The sequence below is a fragment of the Panulirus ornatus genome, chromosome 13, assembly GCF_036320965.1.
Source record: "Panulirus ornatus isolate Po-2019 chromosome 13, ASM3632096v1, whole genome shotgun sequence".
Classification (NCBI taxonomy): Eukaryota; Metazoa; Arthropoda; class Malacostraca; order Decapoda; family Palinuridae; genus Panulirus; species Panulirus ornatus.
The window spans coordinates 38,200,756-38,219,299 of record NC_092236.1 but is presented as its reverse complement, the minus strand read 5'-3'; positions in this window follow the sequence as shown (position 1 = coordinate 38,219,299).

Sequence of the window (18,544 nt, the reverse complement as noted above, 5' to 3'; positions counted from 1 at the left end):
GTTTTAAACGATTACGCATAGAAAAACAAAAACTCAAAAAACTGTTCTAATGCATAAGAAAATATGTCTGTAGTTTACACATGAAATCGGTTTCATCTTCTGGATGGAGATTTTATAGCACCGCTGGTGAGAATCACTGGAGAAAATATAAAAATGTTTACAATGATAATTACTGGAAAACATATGAACAGCATCTCCGGTCATGAATTAGGTGTCAAGAAAACATTTAATGAATACGTGAGGCTTGAACAGGACCATGACGTGTATTTGTGGAACACATGACAATAAGAAAACTGACAAAGAAATTAAACGGCAACAGACCACAGGTCCCTTGGAGGCTCTTCCCAGTTATAGACGAGGTCAGAAACTCAGGGATTATTGTGGTATGAGTTTAAAAGTATGACTTTAAGAGAGATACTTTTACACTTGTAATAAGAAAGCGCAGGAAATGGCAGTCTTGGAACGAAGCGAGGGATTTGTAGCCTTTTCTTAAACTTGTTTATGTAAGTCATTTCACACGCTAAGAATTCTGTTGAAGTTAACTTGCTTTAACCACGTTAAGCTAAATCGTTTGTTTGCGAGTGTTCATTCATTACTGAATGACATAGACAAATCTAGCTTTAAAGTAGCTTTTTAGACGTAATTATAGAAACCTTCGATAATTTTAAATACTTGTAGTAAATAACCTCTTAACCTTCTCTTTTCTGATCCAGATATGTTCAAACCGTCTTGTCGACTCTCATAATTGTTTTCTAGTCCTTAATCATCCTGGTTGCTTCTCCACTGTATTCTCTTCTGTCTTGCCTCTTTTCAAGTATGGTGACAAAAACTGAACTCAGGTTTCAAGGTTGTGACGTCAGTATGCCAGTGAATTGTAAAGAGTATGAATTATTTTTTTTTTTTCAGAGATCTGATTGCCCTGTCTATAAATACTAGACTTTAGTTTGTCATTTGTAATGCTTCTGTGCACGGCCTACTTGGTTAACGGTCGTCAAAGATTATTACATTTAAGAATTTTTCGTTATTTTTCATTTGTAGCTCATTACCTCAGCTTGCCTTATCGTTTGTATTAAAAGTCAAATTTTGCACGTATCAAATTAAATATTCATTTCCTCTTGCAGACCCAGTCCATCCATTAATTTGTATTTCAGACTGAATCTATAGACGTTTGATTTCTACTGTAGGTACATTTCCTCGTCTAGTATCGTCTGCGAGTTTTGGTAACTTACAACGCAGTTAGTCATCACTGATATTTGTTAATAGTGAGAAAGACACAACCGGTTGGTCTCAAGGTTGTTCCTGCAGCACACTACTAATTACATCTAATTATTCTTAAGCTTGATTAATGATCACTGCTCTCTGCTTACTTCCATTCAATCAGTTTTCTGAACACAGATAACTTTCTCTAATAATATCTGATGTAGGATCTAATCGAATGTGTTGTGAAAACATATAAATGCCATTAACCGCTTTACTTTTTCCATGTATGATGATTGTCATGAAGGAAATGAAGCACATGAACTATTTCGTCGAAAACCATGCTGAGAATCGTTTTCTAAGTGATGAAGTAGATGACTCACGGACTAATATCAAATGATGGTTAATACAAGGCTACAACTACGGACGTTATTCTAACTGTGCAGTAACTCCCGATCATACACTGACAAACTTCCAATCCTCTGGAACTTTCCCCGTAGCATGAAAAGAGCAATCAGTTGCTCAACTATCTCATTTTTCGCTGATTTAATTGTTCTATGATAAAGATTATCTGTCCCTTCCGCTTTATTCATTCATATTCCTATTAATATAAAGGAATGCAGAGGATTCAAACAGCAACAGACCACTTGGTCCCTTGGAGGCTGTTTTTGACAGTGGAAGCGAATGAACATCATAGATCAGTGTGGCAAGACAAGAAATACGTTTATATCAAAGACAAAATAACATTATGAATTTTCTTTTTTCATGCAGTTAAGTAAGCATAAAGAGTATATCTTGGATTGAAATCGAAATATTTATCAGATCTATTCTTAGACGTATCTATGATACTAATTTCATCCCCTTTAATTGGTAAAATCATTCCTTTTGTAAACAATCCTATTGAAGAAAAAGTTTGCACTCGAATTTGTGGCCATTACTGCGAGTAATTCGTTATATCGAGATTGTCGAAGACTCTTTTCTAACGGCTTTCACAGGATTTGTTTCTCAAACTGGGAATGATATTGGTATCTTGTCTCTGTGCTCTCTGTATTCTGTTTGTCTTTCCTCAAGTAGGGTGACCACAACTGAGCAATCTTCGAGATGGGAACGCATTTCCCTAGGCTCGAATTCGACCTACCAGGAATTTTGTTCGCCTTTTTTAACTGCCTCTCTGGTCTCTATTTGGTTTTAGATAACCAGAAATTATTACTCCCGGATCTTTTTCGTCATTTACTTTCTGCAGTTCAACAGGATTGCTACGGTAGCTTGCCTTTTCATTTCTACTACTGATAAGAAAAACTTTGCATTTATCGATATCAAAATTCATTTGCCACTTATGAGCCCAGTCCGTCAGTTTGTTTACATTTGTTTGAAACTGCAGACGTTCAATTTCTATCGTAGATTTATTTCCCAACTTATACCGTCTGCGAATTTTGACATCTTACAATGCAGCCCATTATCAATATCATTAATATATATGAGAAAGAGAACCGGTCCCAAGACTGATCCTTGTGGTACACCGCTTGTTACGTTTAACATTCTGAGGCTTGACCAATAATAACAACTCTGTTTACGGCCAGTTAACCAATTCCATAACCATCGAAGTACAACCCCATCTATACCATGTGACTTGACTGTACTTAGTAATCTTTGATGTGGAACTTTATCAAATGCTTTCAGAAAATCTAGGTAGATGACATTAACTGCTTTACTTTCATCATACATGTTGATTATATCATTAAAGAAATCAAACAGATTTGTCAGACATGAACAATTTCGTCGAAAACCATGTTGCGAGTCTTCTGTTAAGTGGTGGTCCTCTAACTTCTTACACTCTTATCCAAGATGATGATTTCCATAAGTTTACAAGCTACAGACGTTAAGTTGAATGGTCGATAATTACCGGGCATTTTTGAAAATGGGTTTTACATCAGCAAGCTTCCATTCCTCTGATACTTTCCCCGTAGCAGATGATTTATTGAAAATGATAGTCAAGGGTTTAACTATCTCATTTATCGTCTTTTTCGATGTTCTCTGATAAAACTTATTTGGATCTACTGTTTTATTCATCTTCGTTTCATTTAGAGAAGCAGTGATGGGTTACGCAAAAGATACTTGTGGCATGAGAAGCGAGGGAGGTGGGCAGATTAGAAAGGGTAGTAAGTGGTGAGATGAAGAAGTAGGATTATTAGTGAAAGAGAAGAGAGAGAGGCATTTGGACGAGTTTTGCAGGCAGATAATGCAAATGACTGGGAGAAGTATAAAAGAAAGAGGCAGAAGGTCAAGAGAAAGGTGCAAGAGGTGAAAAGAGGGCAGATGAGAGTTGGGGTGAGAGAGTACCATTAAATTTTAGGGAGAATAAAAAGATGTTTTGGAAGGAGGTAAATAAAGAGAGTAAGACAAGGGAACAAATGGGAACATCAGTGAAGGGGGCTAATGGGGAGGTGATAATGGTGATGTGAGAAGGAGATGCAGTGAGTATTTTGAAGGTTTCTTGAATGTGTTTGATGATAGAGTAGCTGATATAGGGTGATTTGGTCGAGGTGGTGTGCAAAGTGAGAGGGTTAGGGAGAATGATTTGGTAAACAGAGAAGAGGTAGTAAAAGCTTTGTGGAAGATGAAAACCGGCAAGGCAACTGATTTGGATGGTATTGCAGTGGAATTTATTAAGAAATGGGGTGACTGCACTGTTCACTGGTTGGTAAGAATATTTAATGTATGTATGACTCATGGTGAGGTGCCTGAGGATTGGCGGAATGCGTGCATAGTGCCATTGTAGAAAGGTAAAGGGAATATAAGTGAGTGCTTAAATTACAGAGGTAAAAGTTTGTTGAGTATTCCTGGGAAATCATATGGGAGGGTATTGATTGAGAGGGTGAAGGCATGTACAGAGCATCAGATTGGGGAAGAGCAGTGTGGTTTCAGAAATGGTAGAGGATGTGCGGATCAGGAGTTTGCTTTGAAGAATGTACATGAGAATTACGTAGAAAAGCAAATGGATTTGTATGTAGCATTTATGGATCTGGAGAAGGCACATGATAGAGTTGATAGAGATGTTCTGTGGAAGGTATTAAGAATATATGGTGTGGGAGGCAAGTTGTTAGAAGCAGTGAAAAGTTTTTATCGAGGATGTAAGGCATGTGTACGAGCAGGAAGAGAGGAAAGTGATTGGTTCTCAGTGAATGTAGGTTTGCGGCAGGGGTGCGCAATGTCTCCATGGTTGTTTAATTTGTTTATGGATGAGCTGTTATGGAGATGAATGCAAGAGTTTTGAAAAGAGGGGCAAGTATGGAGTCTGTTTTGGATGAGAGAGCTTGTGAAGTGAGTCAGTTGTTGCTCGCTGATGATTCAGCGCTGGTGGCTGATTCATGTGAGAAACTGCAGAAGCTGGTGACTGAGTTTGGTAAAGTGTTTAAAAGAAGAAAGCTGAGAGTGAATGTGTATAAGAGCATGGTTATTAGGTACAGTAGGGTTGAGGGACAAGTCAATTGGGAGGTAAGTTTGAATGAAGAAAAACTGGCGGAAGTGAAGTGTTTTAGATGTCTTGGAGTGGATTTGGCAGCGGATGGAACCATGGAAGCAGCGGAAGTGAATCATAGGGTGGGGGAGGGGGTGAAAGATCTGGGAGCGTTAAAAAATGTGTGGAAGTCGAAAACGTTATCTTGGAAAGCAAAAATGGGTATCTTTGAAGCAATAGTGGTTCCAACAATGTTACATGGTTGCGAGGCGTGGGCTATAGATAGAGTTGTGCGGAGGAGGGTGTATGTTCTGGAATTGAGATGTTTGAGGACAATATGTGGTGTGAGGTGGTTTGATCGAGTAAGTAATGAAAGGGTAAGAGAGATGTATGGTAATAAAAAGAGTGTGGTTGAGAGAGCAGAAGAGGGTGTTTTGAAATGGTTTGGTCACATGGGGAGAATGACTGAGGAAAGATTGACAAAGAGGATATATGTGTCAGAGGTGAAGGGAACGAGGAGAAGAGGGAGATCAAATTGGAGGTGAAAAGATGGAGTGAAAAAGATTTTGAGTGATCGGGGCCTGAACATGCAGGAGGGAGAAAGACGTGCAAGGAATAGAGTGATTTGGAACGATATGGTATGCCGGGGTCGACGTGCTGTCAATGGATTGAACCATGTGAAGCGTCTGGGGTAAACCATGGAAAGTTTTGTGAGTCCTTGATGTGGAAAGGGAGCTGTGGTTTCGGTGCATTATACATGACAGCTAGAGACTGAGTGTGAACGACTGTGGACTTTTTTTTTTTTGTTGTCTTTTCCTAGCGCTACCTCGCGCACATGCCGGGGGAGGGGGTTGTCATTTCATATGTGGCGGGGTGGCGACAGGAATGAATAAGGGCAGACAGTATGTATTATGTACGTGTGTATGTATCTGTCTGTGTGTGTATATATATGCATACGTTTAGATGTATAGGTATGCATTGTGCGTGTGTGGACGTGTATACATATACATGTGTATGTGGGTGGGTTGGGCCATTCTTTCGTCTGTTTCCTTGCGCTACCTCGCTAACTCGGGAGACAGCGACAAAGTATACTAAAAGAAAATAAATACTATATCTTCAACACATATATCCACGTGTCGCAAAATGTTATCATTTCTTAATATTAGAGCTGGATTGGTCATGAGCGGTATCTTCAACTCAAATGCAGATGAGGAAATAATCATTTAAAATCTATGTCATGTCTTCGTTGGTGTGAACCAAATTTTTAGTTATCAGTGGACCAATGACTGCGTGATGAGTCTCTTGCCTCTAACATATCCATAAAACTCCTCTTGTTTCTTTTGCTTTTATCAGCAATATACGCTTCATACTGACGTTTACTTTGACATATGAGTCTCTTAGTTTCTTGACGCAGACATATAATTTGCTTTATTAAGCTGGTTAGTGGTCTCTGTGAGCTTCTAATGTGCTGTTTCTCAGGCAACAAACATTTCATGTTATCGTTCAGCCATTTCGGATTGGTATGGAAATGTGTTGGAGAAGAACTGTGATTTCAGTGGTAAATATAGATAAAAAAGGAATTGTTTACAATCTTTACCAATGCTTCATCACTTTGAAGGAATTTCAGTAACTAATCGACCACATAACTCGCTGTTAATTGATCATTTGTCAAGTTGAAATGAGAGTACACTACGGAATTAGAGTGGTGTCCGCATTAGCAGGTCTAGCCGGTAAGGAAGATAAGAACTACTGTCATCATCCTACATAAAATCTGGAGAGAAGGGGAGGATCACGTTGCCACTCACATGTGTCTGAAAACAGTGACTAATTTTGAGAGGAATAGACTTTGCGGAATAAGGGTAGAAAGCTCTAATTAGAATCATATGCAATTATGCGCGCGCACACACACAGACACAGACAGACAGACAGACAGACACACACACACACACACACACACACACACATACACATACACGAAAAAAATCACGCTATTGAAAGAGCTTGTTCGATGTAATGTTTACAGCCCAAGAGAGAGTCGCACCAAATGCGTTGTAGGAATGAGCGGAGGCACTTATCAAGCCTTACAAAATATTTTGTAACAGGTCACTAGAGGAAGATATAGTTTCTGATATAAGAAAGATGTATCGACCCACTGTCGCAGCAGCAGCTGTAACAGCAGGGGACTTATAGCCCCCCCCCCCCCCCCCCCCACGTCACTCCTGCAACCCTAAGACAACTCCAGGAGCCTCCTTCAACCCAAGTTTTAATCTCGCAAAATATGAGGATGATTGGGAGTAGCGTAGCGACCCACTGTCTCTCCACAAAATGCCACCTTACTGAAGACGCCTTGAGTGGGTGGCAGGTGAGAGCGTGTAACCTCATCTGAATTAATGATCCCGGGAAATTGTGTTTGGTGGCCCGACCTACGGCTGCGCCTGCCCCCATACACGATGTTCAGCGGTGGCAGATCAAAACCTGCAGCTCTAATTATAGATGACCTGACTATTTCCATGAAGAGACGCTTGGAGAGAGGTCAGAAGCTTGCGCCATTCGGCTTCGACGTCTCTAATTCCCTTTGGAAATAGCTATCCCTCCCGGACCTGACCTCGCCTCCTCTAAAATACCCGGGTATCATCGCAGGAAGGCAGTACGACAGCTAACTGCCTCTAGATAACTAGAGTACCATTCCGGCACCTAAGGTCTTAGCCATGTGAGTCCAGACGTAAGTCGCCCTTAGGGTGTCTCCTCCGTCAGTAAATGTTCCAACGCGACTCCTGCAATCCAAGCAAAATTCGGCAGCAGCCGCACGCTCCAATATCTGCGATACAGGCCACACCCACCTCCTGCAGGAGCTCCCCGTCGATTGGGCCATCATGCACTTTTCCAGCAACTTCTGTTTCATCTGACATCTTCACCAGCATCATAGGACCCCTGCCAAGCCTGCCACGTAGGTATTTCTCAACCTGCCACATTTTACCTCTCCTTTCCCACTATAATCCTGCACCTCCAGTAGCTCATTTTCCTGTGGCTATTTCATCTTATGCACCTTAATCAGTAAAGCATTGTTGTTGTTGTTGTTTAACGTGCTTCCATGCCCCTGTCTCAGCCATTCCAGTCCAATAACCCAACAAGAACACCCGGTAAGATAGCAAATTTTGTGCTTATATCTAAAAAAAAGGTGACTGAGACATCGTGCTGAAAACAGGCTAGTCTTCCTAACAAGCGTTGTCGGTAAAACGCTGAAAATGATATCCAGAAAGCAGATGAACGACAACTTGCAGAGGTGGAATTGCCGGAATGAGAGACATCATGAATTTCGGGGAAAAGGTTGATGTAATGTATATCTCCAGACTTCTGCATCAGGATGAATTCCATCATCGACTAAACATCGGGCGAAACATTCAGGGCCAGAAAGAAAGTAGAAACCAATCAGGACTCCGGAAGTATTTGTAAAACTGACACTTAGAGGAAGATAAGTTATATGAAGAGCGGAAGACAAAAGAAGGAAGAGAATTCCACAGTTTAGATGTTCAAGGTGGCATCGTAATAGGCAATCCGAGAGTGGATGGTAGAAACTGTGGAGAGCAGCAACAAAACACGTGCCACGGGTCCGACCTGTTGACAGGGTAAAGGGACTGATTCCTGCTGAGGCCAGAAGATTACCTTAGTGGAAGGGAGCTAAGGCAGCAGGGTTAGGGGAGCCTTCTAGAAATATGTAAGGTTCACCAGCGGGGTATCTGCTTCTTTTCGTGTTGAACTGATGGACTAGTCTCTTCCTTGACCAAATTTGTAGACGGTTCCACGTTCATTAGAAAGATAAATAACGACTGTGATGACATCAGCTTATAAGGGAACCTAACCAAACTCTGAAGTTAATCTGATAAAAAAGGATGATGAAATTTAGTCCGAGTAAGTTCAAAGAAATGAGGATGGGGTACAATTAGAGATGGCTTCAGGTGCCACTAATACATAGCAGGAAATACGTTACGGATTTCTACGTGTAACTGACACCTAGAGGTTAGCATTATGTCCAGCTTGTTTCCGGAGCCCCACATCAGGAATTGTGAAAGACGGAGACTTTCTGCTTGGAAATACAAGATTTGCATTTAAGTGTATGGACAAGGATATGACTAGTAAGTTATTCATAGTATATATTGGACTTGAAATAAAGAAGCTCAGATATTCAAGTGAGAAGGTCCATTTATGCCTGGAATAGGAGAGTTGAACTACAATGAAAGGAGAAGGTTAAAGATTCGTCCACAAAGAAGGAGAGAGAGAGAGAGAGAGAGAGAGAGAGAGAGAGAGAGAGAGAGAGAGAGAGAGAGAGAGAGAGAGAGAGAGAGAGAGAGAGAGAGAGACCTGATTATAGCCTTCGAGTTTCTAAATCATTTCGACTGTGTTGAGAGCATACAGTTCTTCATATAATAGTATTGCAACCAAAGGCCATGGCAAAAAGCGAGGAAAAACGCTTGTTGGAAAAGACATAAAGTTTTATTTTAATCTTTGGGTGGTGGATGATTGGAAGAGACTACTCAAGGAAACTGTGAATGCTGGCAATAAACATATGTTTAAGAAGGCCGCTTGATGGTATAAAGTGTTAAAGAGATTGGGTGCCTTAACTGCAGAATACTCTCACCGTACTGTCCATATTATTCATATACACGTACCATGGTGTACTGGTTAGCTTTACTATAAGATCATGCGTCAGCACAAGCGCGCTTGGGGTCTGGCCCACACGGGTTCATCCTCCCCCGGGCTTTGTTGATAAATGGGTACTTGGCTAAAGCTAGTGTGTGTGTGTGTGTGTGTGTGTGTGTGTGTGTGTGTGTGTGTGTGTGTGTGTGTGCACATAGGAGTAAAGATATGGTGCACATATACAAGGTTAAGAGACGTAGCAAGGCAAAACATAACACAGTTAGTATTCACACACACACACACACACACACACACACACACACACACACACACACACACACACACACACACACACACACACACACACACACACACACACACACACATGCTTAATGTTTATCCCTCAGTATGTGCTCTACATTCTAAATTTCCGACACCTGATTTGTCCATGATATCTTCAGAGATTAACATCAGAAGATCGTTGCTTCCTAAGGAAATGAACTGCTTGTTCCTTGACTTGCAGATATAGGGATCCAAACAAGTTGAACGAAAGGCTCATTTTATATCCTGTATAATGGCAGTTAAGGTTTTACTTACCAGTGAATGCGATAGCCAAATGGCCTTCTTTAAACCCAACAAACAATCTCCTCAGTCAAGCGACAAAGAGCTCCTGGATTCTGCTTTTGTCTGTCATTATTGAGGACTTTCATTATCAGAAAATAACAACGCAACGTGGAATTGTTTCATGTTATATGAGTCCAAGGGTAGCAGGTCTACCTCAGAAGACTTCGTGTTCACCGTTCTTTTCCCTGCCAACAGGGTTGGGAATGAGGATCTAAGCTGTGCAAATTCAATTCCTTCAAATTGTTCAGCGTGTCTATATGTCACTGATCTATCTCATGTACATGTGAAAGAGTTCAGTGATGATATCTAAAGATAGATGATACTTGTCTTGCAAGAACGGATGTGGACGAGCAAAAGTCGGGAATAATGTATGCAGCCAAATGAAAATATCCCTGGAGCAATGGATGCCGGGGATTGTATTTGGAGCTGATTCGAGAAGTGATTTGGCCCACAAGGACCTCCTTGATCGCCTGGAAAGGAACTGAAAATTAGTAATCGACCTGAACACGTCCTGTGTTGCTTTAAAGACTGTAGATGTCAACCATGTTAGTAATACCATCCTCTGTGTATGTACATGATGCAAAATGCTTATTTCAAATCTGGCGCAGCAGAGCGTGAGGACCTGCCGCTGTGACCAGTATTACATAAAGTGTCCTCATGACTTGGATTATTTGAATGAATGAGTTTGGCGTGCCAAGCTTGCAACATTGGCATGCGTTGGAGCACCTATCCTCGTGCTGTTCTTACAACTCTCTCGCAACATCTATAAACTAAGAAAATTCTATAGTTTCACCAAATTAGGTCGCTACTAACAAGTCAGTAAAGGAAATATTGGTACGAAGCAGGACAACCTTAGAAGCCTTATCATTTATACAAAGGAATTCAAACAGCAACATACCACTGATTCCTTTGAAGGCTGTTTGTGATAGGAGAAAATAGCAAACTGACAGATTAGTGTGGTATAAGTTAGTATCCACACAGATAATTCAAGACGAAGGAGGCGAGAATGACGTGTATGTGTATATATGTATATGTGTATATATGTGTGTATATGTATATGTATATGTATATATGTGTATATATGTATATGTCTGTTTATGTATACATATATATATATATATATATATATATATATATATATATATATATATATATATATATATATATATATATATATATATATATATATATATATATATATATATATATATATATATATATATATAAATATATATACATATTTTTTTTTTCATACTATTCGCCATTTCCCGCGATAGCGAGGTAGCGTTAAGAACAGAGGACTGGGCCTTTGAGGGAATATCCTCACCTGGCCCTCTTCTCTGTTCCTTCTTTTGGAAAATTAAAAAAAAAAAAAACGAGAGGGGAGGATTTCCAGCCCCCAGCTCCCTTCCCTTTTAGTCGCCTTCTACGACACGCAGGGAATACGTGGGAAGTATTCTTTCTCCGCTATCACCAGGGAAAATATATATATATATATATATATATATATATATATATATATATATATATATATATATATATATATATATATATGTATACGTTGAAATGTATAGGTATGTACATGTGCGTGTGTGGACATGTATGTATATGTATGTGTATGTGGGTGGGTTGGGCCATTCTTTCGTCTGTTTCCTTGCGCTACCTCGCTAACCCGGGAGACAGCTACAAAGTATGATAAATAAAAATGAATATATATATATATATAGATATATATATATATATATATATATATATATATATATATATATATATATATATATATATATATATATATATATATATATATATATGATGGATTGCGCAAAAGATGCTTGTGGCATGAGAAGAGTGGGAGGTGGGTTGATTAGAAACGGTAGTGAGTGGCGGGATGAAGAAGTAAGATTATTAGTGAAAGAAAAGAAAGAGGCATTTGGACGATTTTTGCATGGAAAAAATGCAATTGAGTGGGAGACGTATAAAAGAAAGAGACAGGAGGTCAAGAGAAAGGTGCAACAGGTGAAAAAGAGGGCAAATGAGAGTTGGGATGAGAGAGTATCATTAAATTTTAGAGAGAATAAAAAGATGTTCTGGAAGGAGGTAAATAAAGTGCGTAAGACAAGGGAGCAAATGGGAACTTCAGTGAAGGGCGCAAATGGGGAGGTGATAACAAGTAGTGGTGACGTGAGGAGATGGAGTGAGTATTTTGAAGGTTTGTTGAATGTGTTTGATGATAGAGTGGCAGATGTAGGGTGTTTTGGTCGAGGTGGTGTGCAAAGTGAGAGGGTTAGAGAAAATCATTTGGTAAACAGAGAAGAGGTAGTAAAAGCTTTGCGGAAGATGAAAGCCGGCAAGGCAGCAGGTTTGGATGGTATTGCAGTGGAATTTATTAAAAAAGGGGGTGACTGTATCATTGACTGATTGGTAAGGTTATTTAATGTATGTATGACTCATGGTGAGGTGCCTGAGGATTGGCGGAATGCATGCATAGTGCCATTGTACAAAGGCAAAGGGGATATGAGTGAGTGCTCAAATTACAGAGGTATAAGTTTGTTGAGTATTCCTGGTAAATTATATGGGAGGGTATTGATTGAGAGGGTGAAGGTATGTACAGAGCATCAGATTGGGGAAGAGCAGTGTGGTTTCAGAAGTGGTAGAGTATGTGTGGATCAGGTGTTTGCTTTGAAGAATGTATGTGAGAAATACTTAGAAAAGCAAATGGATTTGTATGTAGCATTTATGGATCTGGAGAGGGCATATGATAGAGTTGATAGAGATGCTCTGTGGAAGGTATTAAGAATATATGGTGTGGAAGGCAAGTTGTTAGAAGCAGTGAAAAGTTTTTATCGAGGATGTAAGGCATGTGTACGTGTAGGAAGAGAGGAAAGTGATTCATTCTCAGTGAATGAAGGTTTGCGGCAGGGGTGTGTGATGTCTCCATGATTGTTTAATTTCTTTATGGATGGGGTTGTTAGGGAGGTGAATGCAAGAGTTCTGGAAAGAGGGGCAAGTATGAAGTCTGTTGGGGATGAGAGAGCTTGGGAAGTGAGTCAGTTGTTGTTCGCTGATGATACAGCGCTGGTGGCTGATTCATTTGAGAAACTGCAGAAGCTATATATATATTCGTTCACACTCAGTCTCTAGCTGTCATGCAATAATGCCCGAAACCACAGCTCCCTTTCCACATCCAGACCCCACACAACTTTCCAAGGTTTACCCCAGACGCTTCACATGCCCTAATTCAATCCACTGACAGCACGTCAACCCCGGTATACCACATCGATCCAATTCACTCTATTCCTTGCCCTCATTTCACCCTCCTGCATGTTCAGGCCCCGATCACACAAAATCTTTTTCACTCCATCCTTCCACCTCCAATTTGGTTTCCCACTTCTCGTTCCCTCCACCTCCGACACATATATCCTCTTGGTCAATCTTTCCTCACTCATTCTCTCCATGTGCCCAAACCATTTCAAAACACCCTCCTCTGCTCTCTCAACCACGTTCTTTTTATTTCCACACATCTCTCTTACCCTTACGTTACTTACTCGATCAAACCACCTCATACCTAACATTGTCCTCAAACATCTCATTTCCAGCACATCCATCCTCCTGCACACAACTCTATCCATAGCCCACGCGTCGCAACCATACAACATTGTTGGAACCACTATTCCTTCAAACATACCCATTTTTGCTTTCCGAGATAATGTTCTCGACTTCCACACATTCTTCAACGCTCCCAGGATTTTCGCCCCCTCCCCCACCCTATGATCCACTTCCGCTTCCAAGGTTCCATCCGTTGCCAGATCCACTCCCAGATATCTAAAACACTTTACTTCCTCCAGTTTTTCTCCATTCAAACTTACCTCCCAATTGACTTGACCCTCAACCCTACTGTACCTAATTACTTTGCTCTTATTCTCATTTACTCTTAACTTTCTTCTTTCACACACTTTACCAAACCTAGTCACCAGCTTCTGCAGTTTCTCACATGAATCAGCCACCAGCGCTGTATCATCAGCGAACAACAACTGACTCACTTCCCAAGCTCTCTCATCCACAACAGACTTCATACTTGCCCCTCTTTCCAGAACTCTTGCATTCACCTCCCTAACAACCCCATCCATAAACAAATTAAACATCCTTGTAGACATCACACACCCCTGCCACAAACCTACATTTACTGAGAACCAATTACTCTCCTCTCTTCCTACACGTACACATGCCTTACATCCTCGATAAAAACTTTTCACTACTTCTAACAACTTGCGTCCTACACCATATATTCTTAATACCTTCCACAGAGCATCTCTATCAACTCTATCATATGCCTTCTCCAGATCCATAAGTGCTACATACAAATCCATCTACTTTTCTAAGTATTTCTCATATACATTCTTCAAAGCAAACACATGATCCACACATCCTCTACCACTTCTGAAACCACACTGCTCTTCCCCAATCTGATGCTTTGTACATGCCTTCACCCTCTCAATCAATACCCTCCCATATAATTTACCAGGAATACTCAACAAACTTATACCTCTGTAATTTGAGCACTCACTCTTATCCCCTTTGCCTTTGTACAATGGCACTATGCACGCATTCCGACAATCCTCAGGCACCTCACCATGAGTCATACATACATTGAATAACCTTACCAACCAGTCAATAATACAGTCACCCCCTTTTTTAATAAATTCTACTGCAATACCATCCAAACCTGCTGCCTTGCCGGCTTTCATCTTCCGCAAAGCTTTTACTTCCTCTTCTCTGTTTACCAAATCGTTTTCCCTAACCCTCTCACTTTGCACACCACCACGACCAAAAAACCCTGTATCTGACACTCTATCATCAAACACATTCAATAAACTTTCAAAATACTCACTCCATCTCCTTCTCACATCACCACTACTTGTTATCACCTTCCCATTTGGGCCCTTCACTGAAGTTCCCATTTCCTCCCTTGTCTTACGCACTTTATTTACCTCCTTCCAGAACATCTTTTTATTCTCTCTAAAATTTAATGATACTCTCTCACCCCAACTCTCATTTCCCCTCTTTTTCACCTCTTGCACCTTTCTCTTGACCTCCTGTCTCTTTTTTTATACATCTCCCACTCATTTGCATTTTTTCCCTGCAAAAATCGTCCAAATGCCTCTCTCTTCTCTTTCACTAATACTCTTACTTCTTCATCCCACCACTCATTACCCTTTCTAATCAACCCACCTCCCACTCTTCTCATGCCACAAGCATCTTTTGCGAAATCCATCACTGATTCCCTAAATACATCCCATTCCTCCCACACTCCCCTTACTTCCATTGTTCTCATCTTTTTCCATTCTGTACTCAGTCTCTCCTGGCACTTCCTCACACAAGTCTCCTTCCCAATCTCACTTACTCTCACCACCCTCTTCACCCCAACATTCACTCTTCTTTTCTGATCCCTGGGGATAGGGGTGAAAGAATATTTCCCACGCATTCCTCGCGTGTCGTAAAAGGCGACTAGAGGGGACGGGAGCGGGGGGGCCAGAAATCCTCCACTCCTTGTATTTTTCAACTTTCTAAAATGGGAAACAGAAGAAGGAGTCACGCGGGGAGTGCTCATCCTCCTCGAAGGCTCAGACTGGGGTGTCTAAATGTGTGTGGATGTAACCAAGATGTGAAAAAAGGAGATATAGGTAGTATGTTTGAGGAAAGGAACCTCGATGTTTTGGCTCTGAGTGAAACGAAGCTCAATGGTAAAGGGGAAGAGTGGTTTGGGAATGTCTTGGGAGTAAAGTCAGGGGTTAGTGAGAAGACAAGAGCAAGGGAAGGAGTAGCAGTACTCCTTAAACAGGAGTTGTGGGAGTATGTGATAGAATGTAAGAAAGTAAATTCTCGATTAATATGGGTAAAACTAAAAGTTGATGGAGAGAGATGGGTGATTATTGGTGCATATGCACCTGGGCATGAGAAGAAAGATCATGAGAGGCAAGTGTTTTGGGAGCAGCTGAATGAGTGTGTTAGTGGTTTTGATGCACGAGACCGGGTTATAGTGATGGGTGATTTGAATGCAAAGGTGAGTAATGTGGCAGTTGAGGGAATAATTGGTATACATGGGGTGTTCAGTGTTGTAAATGGAAATGGTGAAGAGTTTGTAGATTTATGTGCTGAAAAAGGACTGGTGATTGGGAATACCTGGTTTAAAAAAGCGAGATATACATAAGTATACGTATGTAAGTAGGAGAGATGGCCAGAGAGCGTTATTGGATTACGTGTTAATTGACAGGCGCGCGAAAGAGAGACTTTTGGATGTTAATGTGCTGAGAGGTGCAACTGGAGGGATGTCTGATCATTATCTTGTGGAGGCTAAGGTGAAGATTTGGGTTTTCAGAAAAGAAGAGTGAATGTTGGGGTGAAGAGGCTGGTGAGAGTAAGTTCGCCTGGGAAGGAGACTTGTGTGAGGAAGTACCAAGGGAGACTGAGTACAGAATGGAAAAAGGTGAGAACAATGTAAGTAAGGGGAGTGGGGGAGGAATGGGATGTATTTAGGGAATCAGTGATGGATTGCGCAAAAGATGCTTGTGGCATGAGAAGAGTGGGAGGTGGGTTGATTAGATAGGGTAGTGAGTGGTGGGATGAAGAAGTAAGATTATTAGTGAAAGAGAAGAGAGAGGCATTTGGACGATTTTTGCAGGGAAAAAAATGAAATTGAGTGGGAGATGTATAAAAGAAAGGGACAGGAGGTCAAGAGAAAGGTGCAAGAGGTGAAAAAAAGGGCAAATGAGAGTTGGGGTGAGAGAGTATCATTAAATTTTAGGGAGAATAAAAAGATGTTCTGGAAGGAGGTAAATAAAGTGCGTAAGACAAGGGAGCAAATGGGAACTTCAGTGAAGGGCGCAAATGGGGAGGTGATAACAAGTAGTGGTGATGTGAGAAGGAGATGGAGTGAGAATTTTGAAAGTTTGTTGAATGTGTTTGATGATAGAGTGGCAGATATAGGGTGTTTTGGTCGAGGTGGTGTGCAAAGTGAGAGGGTTACCGAAAATGATTTGGTAAACAGAGAAGAGGTAGTAAAAGCTTTGCGGAAGATGAAAGCCGACAAGGCAGCAGGTTTGGATGGTATTGCAGTGGAATTTATTAAAAAAAGGGGGTGACTGTATTGTTGACTGGTTGGTAAGGTTATTTAATATATGTATGACTCATGGTGAGGTGCCTGAGGATTGGCGGAATGCGTACATCGTGCCATTGGACAAAGGCAAAGGGAATAAGATTGAGTGCTCAAATTACAGAGGTATAAGTTTGTTGAGTATTCCTGGTAAATTATATGGGAGGGTATTGATTGAGAGGGTGAAGGCATGTACCGAGCATCAGATTGGGGAAGAAAAGTGTGGTGTCAGAAGTGGTAGAGGATGTGTGGATCAGGTGTTTGATTTGAAGAATGTATGTGAGAAATACTTAGAAAAGCAAATGGATTTGTATTTAGCATTTATGGATCTGGAGAAGGCATATGATAGAGTTGATAGAGATGCTCTGTGGAAGGTATTAAGAATATATGGTGTGGAAGGCAAGTTGTTAGAAGCAGTGAAAAGTTTTTATCGAGGATGTAAGGCATGTGTACGTGTAGGAAGAGAGGAAAGTGATTGGTTCTCAGTGAATGTAGGTTTGCGGCAGGGGTGTGTGAGGTCTCCATGGTTGTTTAATTTGTTTATGGATGGGGTTGTTAGGGAGGTGAATGCAAGAGTTTTGGAAAGAGGGGCAAGTATGAAGTCTGTTGTGGATGAGAGAGCTTGGGAAGTGAGTCAGTTGTTGTTCGCTGATGATACAGCGCTGGTGGCTGATTCATGTGAGAAACTGCAGAAGCTGGTGACTGAGTTTGGTAAAGTGCGTGAAAGAAGAAAGTTAAGAGTAAATGTGAATAAGAGCAAGGTAATTAGGTACAGTAGGGTTGAGGGTCAAGTCAATTGGGAGGTAAGTTTGAATGGAGAAAAACTGGAGGAAGTAAAGTGTTTTAGATATCTGGGAGTGGATCTGGCAGCGGATGGAACCATGGAATCGGAAGTGGATCATAAGGTGGGGGAGGGGGCGAAAATTCTGGGAGCCTTGAAGAATGTGTGGAAGTCGAGAACATTATCTCGGAAAGCAAAAATGGGTATGTTTGAACTAATAGTGGTTCCAACAATGTTGTATGTTTGCGAGGCGTGGGCTATGGATAGAGTTGTGCGCAGGAGGATGGATGTGCTGGAAATGAGATGTTTGAGGACAATGTGTGGTGTGAGGTGGTTTGATCGAGTAATTAACGTAAGGGTAAGAGAGATGTGTGGAAATAAAAAGAGCGTGGTTGAGAGAGCAGAAGAGTGTGTTTTGAAATGGTTTGGGCACATGGAGAGAATTAGTGAAGAAAGATTGACCAAGAGGATATATGTGTCGGAGGTGGAGAGAACGAGGAGAAGTGGGAGACCAAATTGGAGGTGGAAAGATGGAGTGAAAAAGATTTTGTGTGATCGGGGCCTGAACATGCAGGAGAGTGAAAGGAGGGCAAGGAATAGAATGAATTGGTTCGATGTGGTATACCGGGGTTGACGTGCTGTCAGTGGATTGAATCAGGGCATGTGAAGCGTCTGGGTAAACCATGGAAAGCTGTGTTGG